The sequence below is a fragment of the Pleurodeles waltl genome, chromosome 8 (genome assembly GCF_031143425.1).
Source record: "Pleurodeles waltl isolate 20211129_DDA chromosome 8, aPleWal1.hap1.20221129, whole genome shotgun sequence".
In the NCBI taxonomy this organism is placed as follows: Eukaryota; Metazoa; Chordata; class Amphibia; order Caudata; family Salamandridae; genus Pleurodeles; species Pleurodeles waltl.
Window position 1 is genome coordinate 614460387 of NC_090447.1, and position 12669 is coordinate 614473055.

Here is a 12669-nt window from a genome sequence, read left to right on the forward strand (position 1 = left end):
GGAACCGGCACAGCTGCCCCGGGAGAGCCCACCACCCCCATAGCCGCTGCCCAGGGAGGACCCAGCACAGCTGGCCAGGAGGGCCCCACCACCCACAGCCCAGGTGGGCATTGAAGGAGCACCATCCCCGCTGCCCAGGAGGGCACCACCAGGCAATGAGCAGTTGGCCATAGAATGGCCGCCGTCTCCAGCACCGCTCCGCTGGGGACCGCCGTCTCAAGAACCGCTGAACTGGGCCCCGCCGTCTCCAGCACCGCTCCGCTGGGGACCGCCGTCTCAGGAACCGCTGAACTGGGCCCTTCAAGGCAAGAACCGCTGAACTGGGCCCTTCAAGGCAAGAACCGCTGAACTGAGCCCTTCCAGGCAAGAACCGCTGAACTGGGCCCTTCAAGGCAAGAACCGCTGAACTGGGCCCGCCGTCTCCAGCACCGCTCCGCTGGGGACCGCCGTCTCAAGAACCGCTGAACTGGGCCCTTCAAGGCAAGAACCGCTGAACTGGGCCCTTCCAGGCAAGAACCGCTGAACTGGGCCCCGCCGCCTCCAGCACCGCTCCGCTGGGGACCGCCGTCTCAAGAACCGCTGAACTGGGCCCTTCAAGGCAAGAACCGCTGAACTGGGCCCTTCCAGGCAAGAACCGCTGAACTGGGCCCCGCCGTCTCCAGCACCGCTCCGCTGGGGACCGCCGTCTCAAGAACCGCTGAACTGGGCCCTTCAAGGCAAGAACCGCTGAACTGGGCCCTTCAAGGCAAGAACCGCTGAACTGGGCCCTTCCAGGCAAGAACCGCTGGCCCTTTGGCAGACGTGGCAGGGCAGGATCTGTCTCGGGCAGGGCTGCAGGATGTCCTCTGGCCAACATGCCTCCTCCAGTGGCAGTGGAGTCTGTTATGGACTGTTTGGACTGTGGCTTTGCACTCCCCAGGATGGCCCAGTGGGCAGGCCAACCACTGTATGGACTGTATGGACTGTGGCTTTGCACTCCCCAGGATGGCCCAGTGGGCAGGCCACCCACTGTATGGACTGTATGGACTGTGGCTTTGCTCTCCCCAGGATGGCCCAGTGGGCAGGCCACCCACTGTATGGACTGTATGGACTGTGGCTTTGCTCTCCCCAGGATGGCCCAGTGGGCAGGCCAACCACTGTATGGACTGTATGGACTGTGGCTTTGCACTCCCCAGGATGGCCCAGTGGGCAGGCCACCCACTGTATGGACTGTATGGACTGTGGCTTTGCTCTCCCCAGGATGGCCCAGTGGGCAGGCCACCCACTGTATGGACTGTATGGACTGTGGCTTTGCTCTCCCCAGGATGGCCCAGTGGGCAGGCCAACCACTGTATGGACTGTATGGGCTGTGGCTTTGCTCTCCCCAGGATGGGCCAGTGGTCATGGAGTCCCCTCGTGGATCTGGCGTCGTGTACTCAAGTGGCTGAGGTGCCCCCCCTTCCCTTCCCCCTGAGGTGCCTGTCCTTTTTTCTTTCTGATGCCCCTGCAGTGTTCTCTCCGTGGAGTTCTTGTCGTGGGACTGGGCCTTGCCCCTTTGCTCAGGACCCCTGTGGTCCACGGACAGTGGTTGGACTACATATAGTAGATGTATATATTTTGTACATAGTTTATTTATTTATTTGGATTACTGCTGTCCATTTTTCAATATATCTGCCCGTTTAAGATCTCTTCTTTTGGTCTTTGCATTATTTCGGAGGGGGGGGTTTGTGGGTTGTGACAGTGATCTGTGGGAATGCATTGATGTGTGTGTTGTAGTGGGTGTGGGTGGGTGGGTGTGTGCCGGTAATCTTTTCCCTCCCCTGTGTCGTAGGTGCAGTACTCACCGATGTCTTCCGCGCCGCCGGGCGTGCTCCTGGTACAGGAGCAGGTATAGGAGTGCGGGGATGACCTGTAACTCGGGTTCCATACTGCCGGAATCTCGCGTGGAGTATGTGGAGGTGAGCGTTTTCCCGTTCGTAGTCTGTTTCCGCCGTGTTTTTATCGGCGGTGCTCCCGCCCCGGAAAAGGTGGCAGATTGGTGGGTCGTGATAGGGTGGGCGGTACATTGTCTGCCGCCTGGCTGTTGGCGGGGACCGCCGCGCTGTTTGTTTGTTCCGCCGTGGCGGGCGGAGTGTTAATGCGGCGGGCTGTGTTGGCGGTTCCCGCCAGGGTCAGAATTGCATATTTTGGACCGCCGGCCTGTTGGCGGGTTGGCCGCCGCTTTATCACCGACCGCCAGGGTCAGAATGAGGGCCATAGTGTCCATGACGATAAACTGGTACATTTGAAAAAATTGGAAAGCAACCTTAAATGAAATGTCTTTTTAGGCCACCTGTGATGTTGCCGTAGGTAACATTAGGATGTATAGATATTAAAAATATATGTTTGTGGTGTGTTTCCATACAGTTGTGGGGTGATATCTGTAACCAAAATACTGACACCTATAGAAAACTCCTACATGTCTGGTAGCCTCAAACTCAGGAGGCTCAGAGGAACAAAGTTGGATGTCAATCCTTGGCAGGGGAGTCTTTGGGGAAGTAACATGTTTTTGCACCATAAGCTTTCAACACATACACATCATAAAGTTTCTATTGCGGTGTCCCAGACCTTTTTCTCACTTATTGACTTACCGGCCAAGACGCTGAACAAGGCATTTTTCAGATTTTCAACGTTTTGTCCCCAGAACATGTTAGTTTTCTTCAGGCATCCTCACACATGAACATATCCCCATCAAGACCTGCCTAATTCAAATTCCCTTAGATCTGAGGTTGAGGCTATGAGACATATGGTGAGATTCCATGCGTTGGAGCAGAAATCCACACACCAGACACCAGACACCGGAGAATGTTCTTGGTTTGGGGGATTCTATTAGGATGTCTATGATATCTGGGTCCAGGTTAGGAGGTCACCTAGGGGAACCTACCAACCCCAGACATTTCTATCCTACCATCCAATAGTCTCATACATCCTCTAATAAAATGGTACCCCAAATGAGGGTGGAACTATTGCAGGAGACAGGACAGCTCCCAAAGACTCCTCCCAGTGTCAAGTATTTGCAAATGTCTGGGGTTGGTAGTTCTCCCTAGGCAACAGATGGCCCCAGCCCCAGGTGTGTTTCTGTGCTGCCAACAATGATCCCAACACAATTAGGATTTTTTTCTTAGACAAATAAAAATACATGAAGTGGCTGGCTCCTTGCTGGAGTGCATACATGTGTAGCATCCAGATGGTGTATGATTTTTTTCTTAAGCAAACCAAAAAAATCAAACAGTGTCCGGCTGCCTCCCAGGGCTCAGAAGTGTGTGCCTTCACCCAAGCAAGTAGACAGGCAATGTTTGTTTCTTTAGGCTAAGGAAACATCCAAACCACTGACGTTTCCTTGTTGGGTCACAGATGCGTGTGATTGCATCTCAACAATCATTGCTGAGATGCTGACAAGTGTGTCTGGACACCAGAAAGGAGCCTCTGGCTGTCTGGACATTTTCTTGGGCAAAGAAAATATCCAAAAAGCATCCAGCACCTCACTGAATTACGGAACTGTGTATCTGCACCCTAGCACGCAGCCAGTCAGCCACTTTGTGGATTTTTTTTTTAGGAGAAGAAAAAATCCAAACAACATATATCTCCTTGCCGGGGCACAGAACTGTGTGCCCCCACCTCAAAAATGGTTCAAACACCATTTGGATTTTTTTGGGGTAAAGAAAATATAGACATCATCTGGATCATTGTTTGGAGTACAAACGCAAAACTCCTTCCTATCCCAATGTTTCTCTTGGATAGAGAGGAATTGGGAGACAATGGACTTAAGTGAAATTGAATCAGGAAGTGTTTAATGGAAGGAGATGTGCTAGGAACAATCCTAGTCCATTCCCTTCCAATTCCCACTGCCTGGTTATTTTGTTATCTTGGTGTTTTGTTGCCAAGTTACTTGAATTCACCCTGGACATGTATTTCACTCTCAAGGAACACATTGACAAGAAACCCCAAGATGGACTGGTACCAGCATTCACTACAAAGGAAAGTGAAACTATTCCTCCCAGGAAGTGGTTTCAGAAATGCCATTCAAGATTTTGTACTATTGCATCATGATGGTGGCAATTTCCTGCCCCATTAAGGATCCCCACCGCTTCTCTATATTGGCTTCCCCTAAAGGAATCCTACAAGCCAAATAACGTTTCATCTAGGGCCTGAATAAATATGGCCACATCTCTTCCACCCTGATGGAACTCCAGTTGTTCCCCTGGCCAGACCTCACCACCTTCAAAACCAACTTTGTCATCAACAAAGCCATCAAGACCCACAACCCTTTCTTTCTGACATACAAGCTCTCCATCTCTGATGGCATTCACATACCCGCAGCCACACAACTAGGGCATCATTTGAGTGGAAACAAAGAACTACAAAACAATTAAAAACAAGGCATTGGTCCATCTCCATCCTTGTATCCAGCATTTAGAATTATATTCCTGAATCCATCAAGTTTTATGAATACTCGATCACGAGGAACATTTGCTCTTAGAAACCAGGTGTCCCTGCAATCCCAGGGCCACTATATACCGTCCCATCAGCCTGTTTGGCAATCCTCTGCTTTCAGCAAGGTTCAGGCTAGACAATTACAACATACACAACATGTAATGCATTTATAGTTTTTGCTTGCTTTACAGAAGGGGACCTTACGAAGGAAGTGCCTTAAAAGTTGTCAGTATGAAGGAAATTGATTCTCAAACATGTAAAGGAATGTCATACACTTTTCAGCACGGTCTGCTTTTTTGTAGAAAGTGTGTAAAAGTGTACCAAATGCCCAGGTTTTCTTCGGGTGCGATTCTGTAATCACAGATGTGATCTACAATAAGGAAATGTGTGAATTCCTCATGGATTATTTACGATATGCATAATTTTCCAGGCATAACGTTAAAATGTATAATTCTCCAAACAAGTACGAATTCCATTTGACAGGTTCAACTGATGTGCGAGTTGAAGACTAGCACCTAGGAATACGGTTATGTCATATATTTAAGTAAACATTCACAATTTTGAAAGAGGGCCTAGCTGTTTTACATTACTGGTAACCACCCTCTCAGTGATGGCCCAGTAAATATGCAGGTTTGTTTCAAGCTACAACTGTGACTCAGTCAATATGCAAATAATTTCAAGTTACCACTCACACCACATGATTAACAACAGTTTCCAGTTTGTGACCTAAGACAGACTTTTCTGCTTCTCTTCCGGCAACCTGTTTGACCTGTGTCTGCATTTCCTTCTGTCTGCTTTCTTGTGGTTCCCACACTATATACTTTTCTGTCAGTTTGATCATTTTTTTGCTGATGTCCACGCTTCTTGGACAACAGACGCATACTTGATGACCTTATTCATGTTTTTCCAAACTCGACAAGGTCACCTGCCTCACTTCCTCTTTTCGTTGCTCAACTGTAAATGAAAATGCTTCACTATCTCCCTACTTAATCTTGCATAATATATATTGTTCACTTCATTTTTAGACCTCCCACACATGGGCTTACTTTCTAGCTCTTCCCCAACCTCAAAGTCGAGCCTGCATTAAAAAAGCCGACTAAGTTCCCTGGGCCACACCACATGGACTTGCTGCTACTCGATCGTATCACATAAAGCAAGCAGTAAAAAGTACTAAAAGAGCTAATTTAAGACAGTTCTCTGCAAAATGTTGGACTGACTGATGTCAAACAGTTGAAGAGCCTGGACAGTGATACTTTACCACCTTATTAAAAGGTAAATTGTTGTTTGTCACTAGAAGGATGCACTGTGTTTGACTGAAAATATAGAAGCATTTGTTAACATTTCCAAAGTATACAACACTGCGCAGCACATCAACATAACAAATAGCAAAATACCAACACAACAGAAACCTAACAGCCACAGGGAACAGTCAAAACAGAATGCAACACAAACTAAAGCCACAGTCGAACACAACAACAACACAATGTGATACTTTAGCACAAAAAAACACAAAAAAGGCAAAAACAGCCCGTCACAATCAACACATCATTAACACAATACAAAACAACAGTTATGCACAAACATTGTGTTAGAACTTGCCACTATCTATGCATAAACTTGTCTTTAAGTTATCATGCCAAAGGCATGCCAGTGGCAAGGACCAGGAGCAGTGTAGTCCTGAAACAGATTTTGGTGCTCCCCGACTGGACCCGTCACTAATACATTTGGGATCAAATTCAGTAATCAATACTGAGAAATTCTGATAAGATTGACAGAAACCGGATATAGTTTGAAATTTTATATAAGAAATTAAAGAACAGAGTACATTGAATATGCCATCAAAGTTAGAAACAATACGTACAATTTCTAAGAATAAATAACTCAGTAGAGTTCTATATCAAATTTGACATAGATTCACCTTCTAAAGGTATGGAATACAGAGTTACAGGTTACAGAGAAATACTGATTCTTTTATAGGAGTTTTGACAAGGACTTCCATACATTCTGCACAAGTATATGGTTGTCAGGTAATGCACCAATGAGAAGCAAGCAAGAAGAAACATGTCACTACAGAATACATTCAGGGATTCTCTCATAGCAGCATTACATTGGATTTTAGTGGTTCTTGCAGTTTATTCGAGCATACTGGTTGATACATTGTACTACGATAGTCTGAGACAAGGGATGCCCTCGATTGAGTACAATGCAGGAAAAGTCTCTGGGAACAATCTCCATTTACTAGAATAAAACACACAATTCTTTATTTAGAACAAGAAACACAGTAGAAGTGATCACTTCGTGTATTATGACATTGATGCAAGCTGGAAGTCAGTGTGAACACAGTTAGCACAGTCTCAAATTACAATGCATTTAATATGCAAAAAAAAGAAATACAACTCCCACACCACCTTCATAAATCTGTTTTCATTGTTCAGCAGTAAAAGGTGTTTGCACCAAGCAGTTTATTTACCACCAAGAACGTTTATTAGTGCGACTCATAAATAGTCTCCGATTAGCCCTTGTATATTGAACCATGAATAAAGAATCAGGAGAGTGCTTGAAATGGTAATGTGAAAGTGCATTTTTCAGTAACCCAGAATACCCGTTTGCTACTGAGAAGTGCAGTCACTCTTCAATTAAAAGTATTGCAACCATCCCTTTTAGATGAAAGAAGTGCATCAACTCTATACATGGAAAACACCTGTCCATTTAACACACCTAATAGGGGAACTTACAATTCATTAAATTCCAGCCATAGGCCCTTATTACAACCCTGGCGGTCGGTGTTAAAGCGGCGGTAATACCACAAACAGGCCGGCAAAAAGAAAAATGGAATCATGACCATGGCAGAAACCGCCAACATAGACAGCCACTTTGACACTCCGACCGCCACGGCGGTACAAACAAACACCGCAGCGGTAACCGCCGACAGGCGGAACACAATGTACTGCCCACCCTATCACAAGAGGCCTATCTGCTCCTTTTCCAGGGCGGAACCAACGCAAACAAAAACACGACGGAAACAGTACACAGAAGGGAAACCACTCACCTCTCCACACCCCACGAGAAACCAGGACACCATGGAGCCCAAATTGCAGATTCTGCTGATGCTGGTCATCCTTCTCTTCTATCAGGAGCACCAAAGACGGTGGCGACAACCACGGTGAGTACTGCACCTACAACACAGGGGGGGAGGGAAAAGAGAGTGACACACAAATGCAACAGGCAACACCCCCACCCTCACCCACAACACCATTCACACAAATACATGCAGCAACATTACATATACACTCCCCCCACCCCCTGGAAGAACGCAAGGACAAAAGGAAATGATTTGAATGAATGTAATCATGTGAGAACTCATGATCAAAATTCAAAATCCAGTATCTACAATTATGTACACCAACTACACAAGTCCGGATAGTGCACCAATCATTGTCCGTGGACCACTGGGCCCAAAATGCATGGGCGAAGCCCACACATGACACCTGACTGGAAACGGAGAGAAAACTACGGGGGCATCAGATCGAAACGAAACAGACACCTCAGGGGGAGGGGGGGGCACCTCAGCCAGATGAACGCACGATGCCACTGCTGCACAAGGGGGCTCCATGCCCATTGCTGTATCCTGGGGAGTGCAAAGCCACAGTGTCTCTAGTCTCTCCAGTGGGTGGGTTGCCCACTACTTTATCTTGGGGAGTGCAAAGTCACAGTCTCTCAAGTCTCTCCAGTGGGTGGGTTGCCCACTGCTTTATCCTGGGGAGTGCAAAGCCACAGTCTCTCAAGTCTCTCCAGTGGGTGGTTTGCCCACTGCTGTATCCTGAGGAGTGCAAAGCCACAGTCTCTCAAGTCTCTCCAGTGGGTGGGTTGCACACTGCTTTATCCTGGGGAGTGCGAAGCCACAGTCTCTCAAGTCTCTCCAGTGGGTGGGATGCCCACTGCTTTATCCTGGGGTGTGCAAAGCCACAGTTTCCAAGTGGATAACAGTCTCCACTGGTTCTGGAGGGGGCCTGGTGCCCAGAGTGCTTCATCCTGCCAAGGACTGAGGTAGTGGATGTATCTCTCCACTGGTTCTGGAGGGGGCCTGGTGCCCAGAGTGCTTCATCCTGCCAAGGACTGAGGTAGAGGATGTGATACTCCACTGGTTCTGGAGGGGGCCTGGTGCCCAGAGTGCTTCATCCTGCCAAGGACTGAGGTAGTGGATGTGATACTCCACTGGTCCTGGAGGGGGCCTGGCGCTCATAGTGCTTCACCCTGCCAAGGACTGAGGAAGTGGATGTGATACTCCACTGGTTCTGGAGGGGGCCTGGTGCCCATAGTGCTTCATACTGCCAAGGACTGAGGTAGTGGATGTGAATCTCCACTGGTTCCGGAGGGAGCCTGGTGCCCAGAGTGCTTCACCCTGCCAAGGACTGAGGTAGTGGATGTGATACTCCACTGGTCCTGGAGGGGGCCTGGTGCCCAGAGTGCTTCATCCTGCCAAGGACTGAGGAAGTGGATGTATCTCTCCACTGGATCTGGAGGGGGCCTGGTGCCCAGTGTGCTCCACATGCAGTGTGGCCGGTACAATTCACTCACTTGGATGTGCGTGGCACGACATTGGCAAGGTACAGGTAGCATGATACGCCATGGAGGCAGCAACATACCTCACACTGCTGCGGCTTCGCCTTCCACCTGCAGGTGCCAACAGTGATGACAGTAATGCTTCATGGAAGCTGCCCAGGGTCCTGGAACTCTCCTCCAGCCTCGGACAACTGACCACTGGGGATGGTAGGCATGTCAGCGGTGGTGCCACTGTCCGAGGATGTCGCAGGGCCGCTGGCGGGGCTTGCAGCAGTGTCTGTGGTGGCGGGGTCTGTGGCGGCGGGGCTGGCGGGGGTGCATGTGTCAGCACCTGCTAAGGGAGAAAGCAGGATGTCTCCTGCAGCCTCGGACAGCTGCCCACCGGGGAAGAGGCTGGGGACTGTCACAGTGGCTGTAGACATGCCGGAGGCGGTGCAGGTGGCACTGCAGGTGGCGGTGCAGGTGGCGATGTTCGCTGCCGTACAGGTTGGCGTGGACGTGGACAGAAGGTGTGACACTGGTCCCTCAGTCAGTGCCACCATGCCCTCTCCTGACCTGCCCTTCTGTTTTTGGCCCTTCACCACCTTTGATGGTGGCACAGTGTCTTGCCACTATCCCATTTCCTTTTCGCTGACCCCTTGGTGGCTGGTGGTTTCGGCTTCTCCCTCCGGGCGGTGGGCACCTTTTTCACCTTGGCAGGTGGCGGAATGTCCTTGCCCTCACTACGTGGCATACTGGCAGCCCTGATGGTTGGTGCACTCCATGAACCCGCAGTTGCTGGCACCACTGTGTCTGAGGTGCTGGGCTGGGACCTGGAAAGCCTGGCCCTAGGGGAAGGATGGGGGGGAGGTGTAGGGAAGAGGTCAATGTTAGCCAGGAAAAGTTTTTTAGACACACTGGGATGGGTAGTTGGAGGGGGTTTGGGAGTGGAGGAAGAGGTAGTGGTTGTAGGAGGTGTATGTCTGCTGAATTTGGGTGAGGGTGCATGCGCTGGTGGATGGCTGTTGGGTGGGTGTGTGCCTGCATTGTGTACTTTGGGAGGAGAGCTCACAGACACAGTGGTAGAGGACACTGGAGATGTGTGAATGGTAGTGGGGGTGGTGATTGCACGTGAGCGGTGTGTGGTGATGGGAGTGCTAGTGATGGAGGTAGTGGCTGAGGATGTAGTGCATGCACGTGTGAGTGAAAGTGGAGACGAGACTGGGAGGGAGGAGGGAGACGTGGAGGAGGGGGGCAGAGTGGAGGAAGTGGATGTTGGCATGTGTGCATGGGTGTGGTGCTTGTGTGAGTGCCTGTGGGATGTGTGGTGATTATGTTTGCCTGAGCCACTCTTGTGTGTTGATGTGTGTGCATGCTGGTCTGATGGTGTGCTTGGGATAGGCTGAGATACAGGGGATTGGGTCTGGGTGGAGGAGGTTGGAGGGGGAAGCTGGACACAGGGACCATGGCTGCCATCAGTGCTGAGGCCAGAGCCTGGAATGCTCTCTGTTGGGCTGCCTGGCCAGAATGAATGCCCTCCAGGTATGCATTTGGTTGTTGCAAATGCCTCTCAACACCCTGGATGGCATTTAGAATGGTAGACTGCCCAACAGTGAGGGATCTCAGGAGGCCAATAGCCTCCTCACTGAGGGCAGCAGGGCTGACGGGGGCAGGTGCTGAGGTTCCTGGAGCGAAGGAGATGCCCACCCTCCTGGGTGAGCGGGCACATGACACACGCTGAGGGGCTGCTGGGAGGTGGTGCTGTTAGGGGAGGTGGCGGCTGTACTTGTTGATGTGGTGGGCACAGAGGGGCCCGCCACCGCAAGGGACCTCCCATCAGAAGAGGAGTCGCTGTCGCTGGTCTCTGCTCCTGTCCCTGCCGTGGAGCTCCCCTCACCCTCCATCCCACTGGTGGCTTCAGACTCCATAGCTTCACCCTCCAGGGCCAATGGGATGCAGCTCCCTCCTGCTCCGGTGCCAATGCTCCTCTGCCTGATGATGCTATTGCAAACAAGAACAGGAAGACCACAAAAAGGGGGGGGGAAACAGAAGAAAGACATGTTCAGTGCATGCAACACCACTACCGTTGGCGGACACAGTGAACAGCCCTCTGCACTACGCCATGCACTTATAGTTACTAGATTTTTCACATGCCCATGGGGTACGAGGCCTAAGCCCAATTGCTGCACACCTGGAAGTCACAGAAGCCTGACTAGGTGTAGATGGCTCTTACCACTAGTGGGGTTGGGGTGCCACATAGCCTGCCTCACAAGGGACCTTGCCTACCAAGATCGCCCTGGCCTAGGGGAACCCACTGCCCACCTACCCTGCCCAGACACCTGATATGCGCACAGAGTCATCTGAATGAGAGTGTACTCACCCCCTTGTGGCTGCTGTGATGCCCTCAAGTGCCCATCCAACTCCAGATAGGCCATCGCCAGGATCCAGAACATCAGGGGGGTCATGGTGCGACGGGCTCCCCTTCCACGTTGGGAGGCCATCCCCAGCTGGGCCTCTGCCGTCTTCTTGCTCCAGTGGTGCAGGTCCTCCATTCTTTTACGGCAGTGGGTGCTCCCTCTGTGGTAGACCCCCAGGGTCCGGACGTCCTTGGCGATGGCACACCAAATAGCCTTCTTCTGGTGGGCGCTGACCTAGAGGAATGGTACAGGGGGGAAAGGACATTACTCACCCGGCCGGACCGTCATACTTATAGTCCACCAGTTCCCACCCATGCCATGACGCACATACACTCACCATCCGCACATGTAGGCCTCTGCCCCTGCCCCGTTTCTTCCAGCCACACCACTCAAAGCAGGCATTGCCCATTCAGCATGCTCACAGTGTACTCACGTTGGTCTGGAGGACCGTACAGTTGTGTGTACTGGGGAGGACGCCATCAACTAGTTTCTCCAACTCCTCCAAAGTGAAGGCAGGGACCCTATTCCCAAGACACAGTAGCCATCGTCACTTCCAGACACAGGTCACAGCAGCACTTGCAGTGTAGGTCCTCTCATGTTGAAGGTCAGGTATCAAGTGAGGGAACAGACAGAAAATGGCAGTCACGTCCGCAGCGGTGCGTACCGTCACCCCCGGCGTACATCGTCATTGGCTCCTGGGACCCATAGGGCCCAATGTTAACCAATGCAGAATTTTGCCGCGGTCTTCGACCGCCCACCGCGATGGTATAAAACGCTAGCGCAGTTACTTCATATCCCCTTGTTCCACCTTACAGGTCAGGCAGCCGCCATTTCAGGGGGCCACATGACATTAATAATAACGGTGTCACACTTATCTAGGCCTGGAATACACACAGTTACAGGCACATTGCGGATCAATAAATTTTCTGCAAATTACATTTTGTGATACCTCTGTGTTGACTGACTCTCTGCTCGCTGTTCTCCTCCATAGGGCACGTCCGCTGGGGCAGGTGATGAGATGGCTTCATCCTCCGGTGTACAGACCCATGGTGGACCTGTCGACAATGGAAGAGAGACACATCATAGTCACATACAGAGTTGATCGTGCAACTATCCAGGAAGTGTGTGCCCAGTTGGAGCCATACCTGATGTCAGCTATCCGCCATCCCACAGGGATACCCCCTCTGGTGCAGGTCTTGTCAGTACTCCATTTCCTGGCAAGTGGTTCCTTTCAAACAACAGTAGCCATTGCATCAGG

The 12669-nt window shown here is 50.7% G+C and overlaps 1 protein-coding gene across 3 annotated transcripts in view; it reads left to right on the forward strand.

Annotated features, from left to right (window-relative positions):
* Nucleotides 1-12669, forward strand: part of LOC138250169 (toll-like receptor 7) — a 135179-nt gene that overhangs the window by 10283 nt on the left and 112227 nt on the right. The window lies entirely within an intron of this gene.